The following is a 19642-nucleotide window of genomic DNA, read 5'->3' as shown; positions in this document are numbered from 1 at the left end:
TATGGGCAGCATGGAGTGAATGAGGTGCTTGAGGAGTATAAAGAATGTAAAAAGAATCTTAAGAAAGAAATTAGAAAAGCTAAAAGAAGATATGAGGTTGCTTTGACAAGTAAGGTGAAAGTAAATCCGAAGGGTTTCCACAGCTATATTAATAGCAAAAGGATAACGAGGGATAAAATTGGTCCATTAGAGAGACAGAGTGGACAGCTATCTGCAGAGCCAAAAGAGATGGGGGAGATATTGAACAATTTATTTTCTTCGGTATTCACCAAGGAGAAGGATATTGAATTATGTGAGGTAAGGGAAACAAGTAGAGTAGCTATGGATACTATGAGATTCAAAGAAGAGGAAGTACAGACACTTTTGAAAAATATAAAAGTGGATAAGTCTCCAGGTCCTGACAGGATATTCCCTAGGACATTGAGGGAAGTTAGTGTAGAAATAGCAGGGGTTACGACAGAAATATTTCAAATGTCATTAGAAACGGGTATAGTGCCCAAGGATTGGCGTACTGCGCATGTTGTTCCATTGTTTAAAAAGGGTTCTAAGAGTAAACCTAGCAATTATAGACCTGTTAGTTTGACTTCAGTGGTGGGCAAATTAATGGAAAAGATACTTAGAGATAATATATATAAGCATCTGGATAAACAGGGTCTGATTAGGAACAGTCAACATGGGTTTGTGCCTGGAAGGTCATGTTTGACTAATCTTCTGGAATTTTTTGAAGAGGTTACTAGGGAAATTGATGAGGGTAAAGCAGTGGATGTTGTCTATATGGTCTTTGGTAAGGCCCTTGACAAGGTTCCTCATGGAAGGTTGGTTAAGAAGGTTCAATTGTTGGGTATAAATGCAGGAGTAGCAAGATGGATTCAACAGTGGCTGAATGGGAGATGCCAGAGAGTAATGGTGGATGGTTGTTTGTCAGGTTGGAGGCCGGTGACTAGTGGGGTGCCTCAGGGATCTGTGTTGGGTCCACTGTTGTTTGTCATGTACATCAATGATCTGGATGAAGGTGTGGTAAATTGGATTAGTAAGTATGCAGATGATACCAAGATAGGGGGTGTTGTGGATAATGAAGTAGATTTCCAAAGTCTACAGAGAGATTTAGGCCATTTGGAAGAATGGAATGAAAGATGGCTGATGGAGTTTAATGCTGATAAGTGTGAGGTGCTACATCTTGGCAGGACAAATCAAAATAGGCCGTACATGGTAAATGGTAGCGAATTGAGGAATGCAGTTGAACAGAGGGATCTAGGAATAACTGTGCATAGTTCCCTGAAGGTGGAATCTCATGTAGATAGGGTGGTAAAGAAAGCTTTTGGTATGCTAGCCTTTATAAATCAGAGCATTGAGTATAGAAGTTGGGATGTAATGTTAAAATTGTACAAGGCATTGGTGAGAGCAATTCTGGAGTATGGTGTACAATTTTGGTCGCACAATTATAGGAAGGATGTCAACAAAATAGAGAGAGTACAGAGGAGATTTACTAGAATGTTGCCTGGGTTTCAACAACTAAGTTACAGAGATAGGTTGAATAAGTTAGGGCTTTATTCTCTGGAGCACAGAAGGTTAAGGGGGGGGGGGCTTGATAGAGGTCTTTAAAATGATGGGAGGGATAGACATAGTTGATGTGGATAAGCTTTTCCCATTGAGAGTAGGGATGATTCAAACAAGAGGACATGACTTGAGAATTAAGGGACAGAAGTTTAGGGGTAACATGAGGGGGAACTTCTTTACTCAGAGAGTGGTAGCTGTGTGGAATGAGCTTCCAGTGGAAGTGGTGGAGGCAGGTTCGATTTTATAATTTAAAAAATAAATTGGATAGTTATATGGATGGGAAAGGAATGGAGGGTTATGGTCTGAGTGCAGGTAGATGGGACTAGGGGAAAATAATTGTTCGGCACGGACTTGTAGGGCTGAGATGGCCTGTTTCCGTACTGTAATTGTTATATGGTTATATGGAACTGGCCTCAACTACCTTCTGTGGCAGAGAATTCCAGAGATTCACCACTCTCTGTGTGGAAAATGTTTTCCTCATCTCGGTCCTAAAAGATTTCCCCCTTATCCTTAAACTGTGACCCCTTGTTCTGGACTTCCCCAACATCGGGAACAACCTTTCTGCATCTAGCCTGTCCAACCCCATAAGAATTTCAACCCCTTAAGATTCTGTGGCCTCCTGACAAAATAGACGAGGTCTCAGTTCCATCCAGAGAGTTGCTTAATCATTTTGAATAGCCATGGCTTCTCACGAGTTGGTGGGATGTTACACATTTTCTAGGAGGCTCTCAAAGCATGTTTGTTCTATCTATCTCTTGCCATGCCCACACTCGGACCTCTGCCAAAATGAGGGTCACCATCAAGGATCACAGTCTCGTGATGGGGCATCGGCCATTTTGGATTTCGGCCAGGCCTCAGGTAGCAGCATCGGGGTACGAATGTAGACACAAAAAGCTGGAGTAACTCAGCGGGACAGGCAGCGTCTCTGGAGAGAAGGAACGGGGGACGTTTCGGGTCAAGACCCTTCTTCAGATCAGAAGAGAGGGAGAATAGAAATAAGACAAAGAAAACAACAGATCAAACGATGATCAAGGAAATATAGAAAGGTCCATTGTTAGTTCTCGGAAGGTGACAACGAGGCATGCCATCAGTAACTTTAATGAGGACAGTGAAACTAGTTGGAGAACTATGGGGGAGAGATGGAGAGAGAGGGAAAGCAAAGGTTATTTGAAGTGTATGCTACCCACGTGAAATATGAGGTGCTGTTCCTCCAATTTGCGCTGGGCCTCACCCTGACAGTGGAGGAGGCCCAGGACAGGATATCAGGTAGGTTAGGCGGAATATACGGAGATGTTCCACAAAACGATTGCTGAGCCTGCACTTGGTCTTGCCAGTATGTAGGTTGGAGATCAGGCTCAGCCTATATATTCATGAATTATTGGATGATACTTTATTATCACGGACCCAAGGTTCAGCAATCTCATTGAGATATGCACCATTCTTACCGTCTAGTAAAGATGGAGGTGCAATGATGAGTTTGTTAGTCAGTATTGACAGAAAGTTCTCCACCCAGAAGATCGGTCATCTCTGGAATTCTCTCTCCGAGAGAGTCTCTGGAGGTTCAATCGCGGATTGCAAGAATGCGGTGCTGAGGTAAACTGTGAGCCATGATCTTGCTGAATCTTGGTGGGGGGGGGATACATAAATGGCTGAGTGGCCTGCTCCTGCTCCGACTCCTTTACTGAGTGCATGGAAAAGGCTGTGCATGGTCAACTAACATGGCCAGATGACACAAAAGTGAAGGGATCATCGATAAAGTCTAAAATAGAAATTGATTAAAAAAAAAAACTTCACCTCCTTTTCCTTTGATGCAAGGAAGTGTGCATGTTTGAAACTAGAGATCTCATTAAAGGGGCTAGAAAAACAACTTGCTACACCTATTCATTTAGAGGGATGTTATTTGAATCAGTGCTGCTAACCAGGCAGAATAACAAACATGCTCGAACATAATAGAGGATCATAATAGAGGTCAAATAGAGCCATTATTCTTCCACAGAAATCATTACAGTTTAAATGAGTACATGAAACATAGAAGCATATATGTAGGAGTAGGCCATTCGGCCCCTCGAGCCAGCACCGCCATTCAATATGATCATGGCTGATCAACCAAAATCAGTACCCCCTTCCTGCTTTCTCCCCATATCCCTTGATGCCTTTAGCCCCAAGAGCTAAATCCAACTCGTTCTTGAAAACATCCCATTAATTGGCCTCCACTGCCTTCTGTGGCAGAGAATTCCACAGATTCACAACTGGGTGAATTTTTCTTTCCTCATCTCAGTACTAAATGGCCTACCCCTTATTCTTAAACTGTGACCCCTGGTTCTGGACTCCCCCAACATCGGGAACGTTTTCCCTGTATCCAGCCTGTCCAACACTTTAAGAATTTTATCTGTTTCTATAAGATGCCCTCTCATCCTTCTAAAGCCCAGTGAATACAAGCCTAGACGATCCATTCTTTCATCGTATGTCAGTCTTGCCATACCGGGAATTAAACTGACTCTGCGCTCCCTCAATAGCAATAATGTCCTTCTTGAATGCCAGCAAACATCAGTCCTGATGTTAACTGAGATGACAAAATAAGCACATGCCACCTTAAATCTGAACATCAGACATTGGAGTTTTAGTTTTATAGATACAGCGTGGAAACGACCGAGTCCGCACCGACCAGCGATCCCCGCACATTAACACTATCCTACACACACATACTAGGGACAATTTACAATTTTACCAAAGCCAATTAACCTACAAACCAGTACGTCTTTGTACGAGTGTGGGAGGAAACCGAAGATCTTGGAGAAAACCCCATGGAGGTCAAGGGGAGAATGTACAAACTCCGTGCAGACAAGCACCCTTAGTCAGGATCAAACCTGGGTCTCTGGCGCTGTAAGGGAGTAACTCTACTGCTACACCATCATGCATAAAAAACCACGAACAGTGTATTTCTTACAATTATTGTAACAGTTTTTAATTTCATGTTTGATTTGATTTGTACATCTCTGATAATCAAGAATGGTGCTTTCGTTCGGATTGTGAATAGTCTGAAGGGTCTCGACCCAAAATGTCACCCATTCCTTCTCTCCAGAGATGCTGCCTGTCCCACTGAGTTACTCCAGCTTTTTGTGTCTACCTTCGTGAATAATCATTAGTTCCGGAGGACGAATCTGTACTTGTCAGAAATGACTCTTCTCTTCTACCCAACCACATGCAACACTCATAAACTAAGTTTGAACAAGAAGGGCTTCGATCCGAGACGTCACCCATACCTTCTATCGAGAGATCCTGCCTGTCCTGCTGAGTTACTCCAACATTCTATGTGGATCTATTGCTGGAGTTTACATTTTATTCTGGGTTTTAAATGAAAATCTATCGAATTTGACAGAAATTAACTTAATAGAATGAGATGGTTTGAAATCAAGAGTAGAATTAAGTAAACTTAACATTTCACTATCAACGACAGCTCCAAACATCAAACTACCTTCCTATATCAAAATAGTTACTCCAGGCCGATAAGTCATTACAGGCCTGCTTGCCTCATGTTTAGTTTTATTTAGAGTTCTAAAGTATAGAAGCTGGGATGTAATGTTAAAATTGTACAAGGCATTGGTGAGACCAAATCTGGAGTATGGTGTACAATTTTGGTCGCCCAATTATAGGAAGGATGTCAACAAAATAGAGAGAGTACAGAGGAGATTTACTAGAATGTTGCCTGGGTTTCAACAACTAAGTTACAGAGATAGGTTGAATAAGTTAGGTCTTTTTTTCTCTGGAGCGCAGAAGGTTAGGGGGGACTTGATAGAGGTCTTTAAAATGATGAGAGGGATAGACAGAGTTGATGTGGACAAGCTTTTCCCTTTGAGAATAGGGAAGATTCAAACAAGAGGACACGACTTCAGAATTAAGGGACAGAAGTTTAGGGGTAACATGAGGGGGAACTTCTTTACTCAGAGAGTGGTAGCGGTGTGGAATGAGCTTCTAGTGGAAGTGGTGGAGGCAGGTTCGTTGGTATCATTTAAAAATAAATTGGATAGGCATATGGATGAGAATGGGAATGGAGGGTTATGGTATGAGTGCAGGCAGGTGGGGCGAAGGGAAAAAAGTTGTTCGGCACGGACTTGTAGGGCCGAGATGGCCTGTTTCCGTGCTGTAATTGTTATATGGTTATAAAGATTTAAATGTAAATTCAAAGCTACTGACTAGACTTGCAATTTTGGTTTACCTTGATCCTATCACAGCAAGTATTGCATTCATACGCAGGGGGAATTTTGGAAATTAAAAACAATGAAAGAGAAGTGGACATCCATGCACTTCAGATGCAAGCCATGTTGTCATAGACTGCCACAATTAGTTGCAGGAAAGACTGCTGGGCAGACGAAACCCAATTTATCTATGTTAATCTTATTACTCTGACATGCACAAGAATGTTAATTGAGTATGTTTAAAAAAAAAAAAAAAAAAAGCATGTCAGGGTTCAAACAGCAATGTAATGATGTTTTAAAATTACCAACACACAACCAAGCGTATTACTGCCTCGAGCACTGCTGTCTAATGCAAGACTCGGGCTAGCACAGTCTCCGGGGACTGTCAGAATGAGAACAATACAGTTCTGACTTGAGTGAGGAATTCAATTGGTCTGCCATATATGTCGTTAATGTAATCACTGGATAAAATAATTAGTCCCCAACAAGAATAACTTGCTATAATCTCCCATGGATTATTTAAGTACTTTTTTCCAAAAAGCAATTAATTTCTAATCCGCCTCTTTCTCAAGTGACAAGAATCTTTGTCGCTAACATATCTTCCCCACTGGTTTATGTAAAGTGATTTCTAATCTTTGAAAAATCCTTCCCTCATTATAGTAGGAGGTGATGAAGAACTCTCGTACACTCTAAAGGGAATGAAAAAATCTAAAAAGAACGAGAAAAGAAAACTTTTTTTTCTGATACCAGTTCTTCTTCACTCCCATCTGGAATTATTTAATGAACTCTTCCAGATGGTGAATTTTCTCGCTCAGAATCTCTCACTCACGGTACCCCGACCTCTTCCCCCCCAAAACCACCAACCTCTGGCCGTTTATTCCATCTCTCAATGAATCTTGAAGAAAAATGCAGCTACACACAGCTGACCATGAAATGGCAATTCCCCGCTGAAAGGGCAAACTCAGTGGAATGGACAAAGGTTGCGATTTACCGCAAAACAGTGGCTCTGCTCCCAAATCTTGTCCACTTCAGGCACGCAAAAGATCCTGCTCTGCAATAAACGTCTAGAGATACTGGTTCCAGAATTTTGTAAAGATCAGAAATCTCAATCTTAATCATTGGAAATCTAGTGGTGCCTTTCAAATCAAACAGTACCAGGTGTAAGCATCTTAGAGAAGATATCAGGAATGAGAAAAGATTGCGTGAAAGATGATTTTTTAAAAGGTTATGCATTCAACATGGAATGGGATCAAGTGGCTGCGGTGAAAATATATATATGGTCCGTGGCACATGGGCCATCAATTACAGGCCGATACAATAGCAAATTATAATCACACTCCAAGGAGTCATGTTGTAAAAATACACAAACACAAATAATTTACTTTGAAGCACCACTCAAGCAAAGATTAGAATTGCATTGGCCTCAACAATTCAAAGCAGTCAAGTAAAAGAGAAACTCTTTGGTTGTTGGAAATGGAAAGAATTTTGACAATAACGGGTGGCAGGTCGTGCTTAATCTAAAGAGTTTATTTTAAAGCACAAATTCGACATGTTCTGAGCAAAAGCCAGTAAATTATTTTTGAAGCCCGCATTTTCCATTTTATCTAACAGAATAAAACCTTGTATTTATACCTTAAAAACAAGTAAAGGGTGTTTTATTGCCATCCATCACAGATAGAACATCAAATTCTTACTTGCAGCAGCATGACAGAATATGTAAACAATACAATAAACAAGAACAAAGCTACACACACGTATGTGCATATGTATGTGTATATATATATATATATATATGTATGTATGTATATACATACATATATACATATACGTGTGTGCAGCTTTGTTCTTGTTTATTATATTGTTTACATATTCTGTAATGGCAGAATATGTAATAATAGTGCAATTACAATGATAGCCTATGTAGGTCAGAGGTTATTTGAGGTTGTAGCAATTAATAGCCCGATGCCTGTCAATAGAAAACCACAAAAGATCCAAAAGATTCCCCGTATACAAGAATTATATAGGGGTGGGGGTGGGGGGAGGGGGGGGTTGGGAGGAGGGTGCCCCCTCCCATTGGTATGAAACATTTGCATTTTTCAGCTTGAAATTGTGCAATATGGTGCATATAACCATATAATATAACCATATAACAATTACAGCACCGAAACAGGCCATCTCGACCCTTCTAGTCCGTGCCGAACACATAATCTCCCCTAGTCCCATATACCTGCGCTCAGACCATAACCCTCCATTCCCTTCCCATCCATATAACTATCCAATTTATTTTTAAATGATAAAAACGAACCTGCCTCCACCACCTTCACTGGAAGCTCATTCCACACAGCTACCACTCTCTGAGTAAAGAAAATACTGCATACTGTAGCGAGTCTTATAACTTACACTTGAATGCAATATATATGCTTTAAATTGGATTTGAAAGGGGGCGAGCCCTCTCTCTCCCCTCCCTATTTTCTCTCTCTCTCCATTCACTCCCTCCCTGTCTCTCCCGTCTCTCTCTCTCCCCACTGTCTCCTTCCCCTCTCTCTCTCTCTCTCCACCTCCCTTTGAGAGTCTGTCCCTTCGGCACAGAGACTCTCGCGGCAGCGGCAGTTCCGACACCCGGGACATGCACTGTCCGGAGCGCTCCATGGCCAGAGCTGCAGCGAGCGACACGCCGGCCCCGGCAAACACTCGCCAGTCCCGGCTCCCCGCATCTGTTCCCGCCGCTGGTTCTGCTCCCATCCCTCCCGCAGCCCCTGCTCTCCAACACCCGCGGACCATGCGGTTTATCCGAGTTTTGACATTTTCGTTGATCACAAAATTTCTCACCACTGAGTGCGAGAAATTTCTGACGAGCGTGAGAGCGTGAGAGTTTGCTTGAGGGCGTGAGTCTCACGCTCAAAGCGTGAGAGTTGGCTGCCCTGTATCTGAAGATTCTGATCTTTGGTACCGAGATCAAATGTAACGAGAATTCAAGGCAAGCTTGCAGCTTGTCGTATTCACGATATAAACATTATTGAGATTACAATCCATTCATTACCTGAAGCTGCAGGATGATTCATGGACACCAATCCAGCATTGGTACACTGCCAAACAACCATTCATTGCAGACTTAAAACAATCAGCAACAGCAAGTTCAGCCTCGAAACTTGAAGCACTTGGAAGAGGACGGTCAAACTATGGTGCCTCGGTTGATGTTTGGGGAAGATTTTAAAGGCAGTTTCGAAATCCACTGTCACCACATTTTTAAACATCACTTTTCTGTCCCCAAGAACTCACGTTTGCTTTCTGAATAGAGTTGTAGAAAGAGATAACAGTGTCAGATGAACATTAGCACAGAACCCTTTAGCCCAACTTGCCCATGCTGACCAAGATCCCTATCCAAGCTAGTCCCATTTGCACACAATCCTCTAAACCTTTCCTATCTATGGCATATTTAATGGCAGACTCCCTATACAGTACCAGGGTGACCATTACCAAACACAATACATAAATTGTCTAAATGTCTTTTAAATGGTGTCATTATACCTGCCTGAACTACTTCCTCTGGCAGCTTGTTCCATATATCCACCAGGTTCTCTGTGAGAAAACATTGTCTCTCAGGTTCCCATTGCAGTTTATCCCTCCTACCTTAAACCTCTGCTCTTTAGTTCTTTATTCTCCTGTCCTGTGGGGTGAAAAAAAAAAGTGCATTCACCTTATCTATTACCCTCATGATTTTATACACCTCCTCACCCTCCTACACTCCAGGGAATAAAGTTCCAGCACGCGCAACCTCTCCCTATAGACCAGGCTCTCGATGAGGCAAGATCTTCACAAATGTTCTCTGCACTCTTCCCAGTTTAATGGCATATTTCCTATAGCAGGGTGACCATTACCAAACACAATATTTAAATTGCAGCCTCAACAATGCCTTCTATAATTGTAACACAAAGTCCTAACTTCTACACTCAACTCAATAACTGATGAAGGCCAATATACCAAACACCTTCACTGCTCCATCTACCAGCTTTCAGAAAACTGCGTAGCTGCACTTCTAGATCCCTCTGCTTTACTCCCCAGAGGCCTCTCACCTGCCGTGAAGGATCTGCCCCGATTACACTAATGAAAAGCAAAACCTCATACCTTTCTGAATTAAACTCCATTTCACAGACCTCCTTGCCCAACTGATTACGATTCTGCTGTAATTCTTGACAACCATCTTCACTGTTAACTTTGCCATCACTTTGTGTAATCTGTAAATTTACGGATCATGCATTATACACGTCCAAACCCCGTTGATTTAGATGGCATGGGTCAATGTGCCTCATTGCCGTTTGAGGCACACCACTGCTCACAGGTCTCCAGTCTGATCCAACCCAATCCTCTCCTCCTGAGCACAAAGCCAATTCCATATCAAGGCATTCTCTCCCTATGGGTGCTGCCATGTCTGACAAGGGGATTGCGGATTCAACCAGACAGAGCAGGAGATGGATGATAGGTAGAGCTGATAGGACTTGGACTTGATCTTTCAATCCCTGTAATAAGTCGGCACTCTTGCTATTTGCACTGGGATTGGAGGGGTGAAAGGTCGGGTAGGTACATGATTGGGGTCATCAGGTGGGCATCCTCCTTCTTTGACGTTTCATTGATAAGGCCACAACATCTCCAGAGGGCTCGACGGTGATACCTAGCATCCCCCCTCAATTCCATACCCTCCCGTCTTCATCTTGCAGCCCAATTGTTATCTCTCCTTTTGATCCAAATTCAATCGCTGCTTTTTTCGGCAGAATTTGACAATGACTTGATTGCTTGTTGGAGGGAGCGACCCCTCACCCCCATTTTCTTTAATAGCCTGGTCATAGATGTAGCAACAAATCCCCTGCATCCCACTTCGACAGGGAAAATCTTGCTCTTCCAGCCATCAGTTGCCAGTTCAGAGTACTTGGTCTTTTTCCCCTCTCATAAGCATCTTCAACACCATCTCCCATGGAACTGTCAATGCGTGGGTCATGATGGTGTCCACTCCTCCTGCTATTTATGCTCGGTTTTTGGCCGCTCCCGATACTTTTTAAACTAAATAGTTTAGAGATACAGCGTGGAAACAGGCCTTTCGACCCACCGAGTCCGCACAGGCCAGTGATCCCCACACACTAAAGGGCCGCATGCAGCAAGCGCGACCCAACGTGGTCGCTTGAGCTGTACGGCCTCGCGGGGCTGGTCCCACTTCGATCACCGGAGCCGTATGGAATTGTGCAGAGCTGGTCCAGACATCGCGCGGGGCTCCGAAAAACTGACACTGTTCAAAAATTCGGCGCCGCAACGGCCTGCCGGCCCGCAGCCGCATTGAGGCCGTACGCAGTGTCTTGACGTCGTACGCCTAGCGCGAACTTCCCGCGGAGTTCGCTCGAACTTCACGTCAACTCGCACGGGATCACTCTACCTCCGCGCGACCCCCGCTTCCGGTTTGGCGGCACTTGCCGCATGCAGTCACATACTCATGGGACAGGCCCTTAACGCTATCCTACACACATTAGGGACAATTTACATTTATACCAAGCCAATTAACCTAGAAACCTGCACGGCTTTGGAGTGTGGGAGGAAACCGAAGATCTTGAAGAAAACCCACGCAGGTCAGGGGGTGAGCGTACAAGCTCCGTACAAGCACCCATAGCGGGATCGAACCCGGGTCATCTGGCGCTGCAAGTAATTCCACCGCTGTGCCACCCTACTTGAATAGATGGTTCGCGCTTCCACCCAAAAATGTTTTATTCCACTTGTGTGGTCATGGGCTAGAAATCCCCACAAATTTGGTGCATGCAGGAAGACGACTGAATTAATGATCAGCAAGTGTTTTATGTCCATTTAACATCACACAGATTGCCAATCTTTATAGACTGTCCAGTCCAGTTTCACCATCCCCCCCCCCCCCAATACCCCGAAATCCAAATGCTAACCCTAACTAGTAAACTGTACAATACAACAACAGAAATTGCAATGTGCTGGAATTACTATGCTGCCAAGCACCCAATCTGAAATTTAAAACTGTAGATTAATAAAATATATTTAAAGATATTATACCAACATTCTATAAAACAAAAGTAAAAACCAGCAAATTTCAGCATTTTAAATACACTCAGCATCAACGTTTCAGGGGGAAAAGGAATACTGGAAAAATTATAACACAATTTCTTGAGAAGTCAAAATATTAACTGGAATGGAATTCATAGTTTTTACAACTCCAATAGTTGGATTGCAGCCTTGTCGGGGTCGGGGAGTTTCTGTGTCTCAGTGACCCCTAGAGCTATGCCAGCGGGAGATTCGTCTCCTGTTAGGGTCTCCCATGCTGGACGGGTCGAAGGGTAGAGGGGAGACGAGGAGCGATCCACTGGTCCTCCAGGTTGGGGGTTGAGCACAGGGCTAACAGCCTTGTCTCGTACAACTTGTCTCGATGCTGCCCTACATGCCAGGAGGCATCATAGGCTGTAAAGTAAGTAATAGTTTTTAGTCATTGCTTTACCTCTGCACTTCAACATTAATAGATTAGAATTTTGCCAGCTTTTGTCCCTTTTGAGTATAGCAAGCCACTTAGGAAATAAGAAGTTAACCAGATAACCAGTAGCATCAGCTTCCTCTATGCACGCCTGCAGGTGATGACTATTCTCGCTGTTCAACACAAGATTTCTCATGCTCTGCTCCGGCACCGAGCTAAATCACTTTGCATGAAATGAAGGGACAGTAGACACAAATGCTGGAGAAACTCAGCGGGTGAAACTTCACCGGCTGAGATTCTCCCTTCCATTTTTCCAGCATCGGCAGTTCTTTCTTGAACGGTAACAACCTCTCTATCAGGCAGTCTATTACTGCACTACGGGCAACATGGGCCCAGGGCCAGTGCAGTTGCATAATTACCACGAGTCATTACAAATAAAAAGGTAGAATATATTCAAATAATTCCGCAGAGAAGAGCATAACAGTTTAGTTACGTTTAGAGATACAGCGCGGAAACAGGCCCTTTCGCCCCCCCACGAGTCCGCACTGACCAGCCATCCCCGCGCATTAAAGGGCCTATCCCACTTTCACGAGGTAATTCACAAATTCTCCCGAGTTTTCCCCGGATTCAAACTCACAGAATATTCTTAACAAGTCCGCAGGTGATCGTCGATATATCGTAGCGGCTCGTGATGCCAGCTGTAGGTACGCGGGGCATCAGGCAAGTCGGAACGTTTTTTCCAGCCCGATAAAAATGTCCACGAGTAAAAAAAATGGTTGGGATGAAAGAATGAAGTTGTGAAAGTGGGACACGCCCTTAACACCATCCTATCCACACTGGGGCCAATTTATACATACACCAAGCCAATTAACCTACGAACCTGTGTGTCTTTGGAGTGAGGGAGGAAACTAAAGATCTCGGAAAAAAACCCACACAGGCCACAGGGAGAACGTACAAACTCCATACGGACAGCACCCGTAGTCAGGATTGAACTCAGGACTCTGGCGATGCAAGCGCTATAAGGCAGCAACTCTACCGCTGTGCCATAGATTGTATAATATAACAAATTAATATGAAGTTGGGATGGTGGCTCAACAAGCTAATTATGCCGTTTCAATCGTATATCAAAAATTAGTATCAACTAATAAATATTTTTAAGATAGGCTATGTTAATAGCGTTTGTGTATTCCCACTATTAAGTATTTAATGCTTGAATAGGGTAAACATAGAGTCAGTGATGGATGCATTGGTTTCTTCTGGATAGGTTAAAATTAATTACATTTCTCCCTTGCGTAAATGGGGCCAATGGCTCAGCCAATGTCAACTTATTTATGTAATCTAATATCAGCCCAAATGCCCAAGGGAAGGACTTAAACGGATGCAGGAAGCTTCCCTCGAGAGGAGAATTATTTAATTTAGAAGTCAGAAGTGAACTGGCAAATATGAACTGGGACTCAACCACTTCACTAGAGTGCCAGGACAAGCTTCCTCTAACGAGTCTCTCTAACTGTGCAGCTTTCGGTCCAGTTGTGTGGGTGTTTGGAAATACAGAGCACAGTATAGGTGCAAAAACACTTGCAAAGAGTTACTGAAGTGCTCACAGAGAGATAATGAAGGATGTGTAAACCATTAACAGCTGATCCACCTTCTCTGCTGAGAACAATGCACTTGGAATCACAAAACATTACCATAGGTGGGCCTGCATTCTAAAGAGCCTGTCCCACATGGCCATCATTAGCACGCCATTTACGCGACCTCCAAAAATGTGGTCGTTGCACTCTGATGCACGGGTAGCGCAGGACGGGCGCATGGAGAGGCGTGGAGGAGTGTGGAGTTGCGCTCGGTATCGTGCTGCGCTCCAGGATTTTGCGCTGCATGAAATCCACGCGCGCCACCTGCGTGACGTATCACGTACGCACGCTGACGCATTGGCGTCGCACGCTGGCATCCCGACATCTCACATGTATCGCGTGGGGACGCATAGTTACGTCACCCCGCGCCGCAGGGTATTCCAATGACGTCATGCGCACCAGATGGCATGATGACGCGTGATTTGCGCACGACCGCGCGTGTTACAACACGTCAACCTATTTTACATATTACACTAAATGAGGTGCAAATGGCGGCAAAGTGGGACAGGCCCTTAAAGAACTGCCACCTGCAACCGCTCTATGATCTTTCCCTGCAACTACATTACACTGTGGCACTAACACCAAAGTGATAGGAGGAATTAGTCCATTCGGCTCATCAAGCCTACTCCACCATTCAATCATGGCTGATCTATCTCTCCCTCCGAACCCCATTCTGCTGCCTTCTCCCCATAACCTTGGATACCTGTGCTAATCAAGAATCTATTTATCTCTGCCTTAACAATATCCACCGACTTAGCCTCCACAGCCTTCTGTGGCAAAGAATTCCCCAGATTCACCACCATCAGACTAAAGAAATTTATCTTCATCTCTTTCCACAAAGAACTTCCTTTAATTCCGAGTCCATGTCCTCTGATCCTAGATTCTCCCACCAGTGGAAACATCCTCCCCACATGCAGTCTATCCGAGCCTTTCACTGTTCTGTATGTTTCAATGAAGTCCCCCCACAAACGTAATCACAAGATGTAGAACATTAATTATTATCTCCCGACTGAAGACTTGTTTTTACACAAACTTTGTGATAGCAATTTTAGACATTATGCCAAACTAATGATTACATATCTTTGCCATGCTTCATCTGCTCTCCTGTTCTATTGATACACCCGCATTTCACATTTTTTGCACAACTCTCTTTATTAATAATAGCATTTGAAAGCATTTGCCAAAGTCTGGGAATTGTTACAAAATCTATTATTTGGTCACCAATCACCCTGTTCCATTATTCTAATGACAGCACAATTAAACAAATATCTGACCAGAGTACAATAGAGTTAAAAAAAATAAAAATTCCCCACCCTTCTATAATTGAAATTATGTGCAAGTATCCTCATTTGGTTGCCTCGGTCATTGAGAATATATTTTCAGAAAAGATGCAGCAAAAGGACACATATATAGACTTGTATGAAGAAGGGTCTCGACCCAAAGCGTCACCCTTTCCTTCTCTCCAGAGATGCGGTCTGTCTCGCAGAGTTACTCCAGCATTTCGTGCCTATCTTCAGTTTAAACTTGCAACTGCAGTTCCTTCCTACACATGGGCTGATATATTTTAGTGTTTTTTGGGTAGTTTGTGAAACTTAACCTCCAAAACACTCAAGCCAGAATCGCAAGAGAGTCTAAACATATCAAGAACCTCAGTTCTTTTTGTGTGAAGTCGGACACGAAAAAATGTTCGCATTTCTGCAAGAATGTTGGGACTTTCACGCCAAATGAAACAAGAAATCTGGGATCCAAAAGGCTTTATTCTGCATTAAACAAAAATAGGATCGCTGCAATAGAACTTAAGCCAAAAACCAGACCAAACACAAACAATGTTATAGTGAGCTCTGCTGAACACAAAAATACATTTAGAATTTACTTCATTTTGTTCCAAATTTTTGTTTAATGAATACTGATATAATATTGCTAAATAACAATGAAAGCAAAGATGAAACTCTATTTTACAAAGAGGATAAATAAAATACTTCAAAAGACCGAACATATGGAAACAAAAGTGGATAAAATTAGTGTCGAGTAACGTGAGAGTCAGGGGATATGGGGAGAAGGCAGGAACGGGGTACTGATTGGGGAATATCAGCCATGATCACATTGAATGGCGGTGCTGGCTCGAAGGGCCGAATGGCCTACTCCAGCACCTATTGTCTATTGAAATGCCACAAGTCTGTAGAAAGAATGAGAAAAGCAAATGCAATAAATATGAAAAACATAGAAATATTCTATTAGAGCTCTAGGGGCTTGTATTGGAGCTCTAGGGGCTAGTGGAATGAAGGGATATGGGGAGAAGTGATCAGCCATGATAGCAATGAATGGCAGTGCTGGCTCGAAGGGCTGAATGGCCTCCTCCTGCACCTATTGTCTATGTTTTTAAATAGATCAGAGGAATAAAAATGCATTAGAAGCAGCAGTTAAAACACGCTTGATCCATTTTTCATTGTCATATTTCCCAGATAGAACAATTAAATCCTTACTTGCAGAAGCACAACAGAATATGTAAACATAATACACTGTAAACAATATAATAAACATGAAAGACACACAAAAACACTCAATAATAGTCTATGTAGTTCCAAGCGAATGAGAGATTGTAATGTTTAATAGCCTGATAGCTGTGGGAAAGTAAAAAAAGCTGTTCCTGAATCTGGACATTAGTTATCAGCCTCCTGCGTCTACTTCCTGGTTGCAGGGATAAAATGAGCGTGTGGCCAGGGAGGTGTGGGTCTTTGTAAGTTGAGTTTTAGGTATACAGCGAGGAAACAGGCCCTTCGGCCCACTGGGTCAGCACCGAACAGCATTCCCCGCACATAAACACCATCCCACACACACACACACACGTGGGACAAATTTTCATGCTCACCAAGCCAAATTACCTACAAACCTGTACGTCTTTGGAGTGAGGGAGGAAACTGAAGATCTCAGAGAAAACCCATGCGGTCACGGGGAGAACGTACAAACTCTGTACTGACCGCACCCATGAGGTACTGACACTTTTGAGAAATATAAAAGTGGATAAGTCTCCAGGTCCTGACAGGATATTCCCTAGGACATTGAGGGAAGTTAGTGTAGAAATAGCAGGGGCTATGACAGAAATATTTCAAATGTCATTAGAAATGGGAATAGTGCCGGAGGATTGGCGTACTGCGCATGTTGTTCCATTGTTTAAAAAGGGGTCCAAGAGTAAACCTAGCAATTATAGACCTGTTAGTTTGACGTCAGTAGTGGGCAAATTAATGGAAAGGATACTTAGAGACAATATATATAAGCATCTGGATAAACAGGGTCTGATTAGGAACAGTCAACATGGATTTGTGCCTGGAAGGTCATGTTTGACTAATCTTCTTGAATTTTTTGAAGAGGTTACTCGGGAAATTGATGAGGGTAAAGCAGTGGATGTTGTATATATGGACTTCAGTAAGGCCTTTGACAAGGTTCCTCATGGAAGGTTGGTTAAGAAGGTTCAATGGTTGGGTATTAATGGTGGAGTAGCAAGATGGATTCAACAGTGGCTGAATGGGAGATGCCAGAGAGTAATGGTGGATGGTTGTTTGTCAGGTTGGAGGCCAGTGACTAGTGGGGTGCCACAGGGATCTGTGTTGGGTCCACTGTTGTTTGTCATGTACATCAATGATCTGGATGATGGTGTGGTAAATTGGATTAGTAAATATGCAGATGATACTAAGATAGGAGGGGTTGTGGATAATGAAGTAGATTTTCAAAGTCCACAGAGAGATTTATGCCAGTTGGAAGAGTGGACTGAAAGATGGCAGATGGAGTTTAATGCTGATAAGTGTGAGGTGCTACATCTTGGCAGGACAAATCAAAATAGGACGTACATGGTAAATGGTAGCAAATTGAAGAATGCAGGTGAACAGAGGGATCTGGGAATAACTGTGCACAGTTCCCTGAAAGTGGAATCTCATGTAGATAGGGTAGTAAAGAAAGCTTTTGGTGTGCTGGCCTTTATAAATCAGAGCATTGAGTATAGAAGTTGGGATGTAATGTTAAAATTGTACAAGGCATTGGTGAGGCCAATTCTGGAGTATGGGGTACAATTTTGGTCGCCTAATTAAAGGAAGGATGTCAACAAAATAGAGAGCGTACAGAGGAGATTTACTAGAATGTTGCCTGGGTTTCAGCAACTAAGTTACAGAGAAAGATTGAACAAGTTAGGGCTTTATTCTTTGGAGCGCAGAAGGTTAAGGGGGGACTTGATAGAGGTCTTTAAAATGATGAGAGGGATAGACAGAGTTGACGTGGATAAGCTTTTCTCACTGAGAGGAGGGAAGATGCAAACAAGGGGACATGACATGAGAATTAAGGGACTGAAGTTTAGGGGTAACATGAGGGGGAACTTCTTTACTCAGAGAGTGGTGGCTGTGTGGAATGAGCTTCCAGTGAAGGTGGTGGAGGCAGGTTCGTTTTTATCATTTAAAAATAAATTGGATAGTTATATGGACGAGAAAGGAATGGAGGGTTATGGTCTGAGCGCAGGTATATGGGACTAGGGGAGAATACGTGTTCGGCATGGACTAGAAGGGTCGAGATGGCCTGTTTCCGTGCTGTAATTGTTATATGGTTATAAGTCGGGATTGAACCCGGGTCTCCAGCAATGCAAACGCTGCAAGGCAGCAACTCTACCGCTATGCGACCGTGCCCGCCCAGGGTCCTGTGCTTCGTCGAGTTCAAAGAGAGACGTAATGCTGCACCTGTACAAAATACTAGGTGCCACCTGGGAAATGATGCGTGTTTGTGTGTAGGATGTGTGTTTGAGTGAGGTTTGGCATCCATCTACAGAGGAGATAGTGGAATGATACCAGGAATGCAGGGGTAGGGCAGAGAAGCTGAGCTTGTTCTCCACTGCATAGTATGCCGACTCTGGAAATTCAAATCATCAAGGGAACAGACAGTTAGTTTCCATTGGCAGAAGGGTCAAGTGGCAGAGATGCAGGTAAACCAACAATTGTGCATGGCAGAACCTCTTGAATATCATTTAAACACGTGGCTCTGGTCCAGAATGCAGAAACAGGGCCAGTAGATTCAATTGTTGTCTGCCATAGGAAACTTTTAACGTGAAAATAAACAAAAAATACTCGAGACCCATGATGCAAGAAAGCCAATTTGTGGGATTATCAAGATTGCTCTTTCATTGTAATGGCACAGCTTAGTGAACTGAACAGTCTCCTTCAATGGTGTAACCATCTTTGATCTTTAGCGAGTGGGGGACAAATTGGAAATACAAGGATGGGGTTAAAGGGAAAGATAGTGTAGGAAAAGTTAAGAAAGACACCAGAATTAACGGGGCAGTTAGCTCACAAAGGGATAGGAGAGCATGGCCAGGTGAAATAGGAATCGATGTGAAAGGTGATGTGATTAATGGATTAAAAGTATTATATATGAATGCGCGAAGTATAAAAAATAAAGTGGATGAGCTTGAGGCTCAGTTAGAAACTGGCAAGTATGATGTTGTGGGAATTACAGACATGGCTGCAAGAGGGCCAGGGCTGGGAACTGAATATTCGAGGGTATACCTCCTATCGACAAGACAGACAGTTGGGCAGAGAGGGTGGGGTAGCTCTATTGGTAAGGAATGAAATTCAGTCACTTGCGAGGGGAGACACGGAATCAGGAGTCAGTGTGGCTAGAACTGATGAATTGTAAGGGTAAAAAGACCCTAATGGGAGTTATCTACAGGCCCCCAACAATAGCCTGGATATAGGGTGCAAGATGAATCAGGAGTTAAAATTGGCTTGTCGCAAAGGTAATGCTATGGTGGT

Source organism: Leucoraja erinacea, chromosome 8 (assembly GCF_028641065.1).
Source record: "Leucoraja erinacea ecotype New England chromosome 8, Leri_hhj_1, whole genome shotgun sequence".
Lineage (NCBI taxonomy): Eukaryota > Metazoa > Chordata > Chondrichthyes > Rajiformes > Rajidae > Leucoraja > Leucoraja erinaceus.
This window is presented reverse-complemented; position numbering follows the sequence as displayed.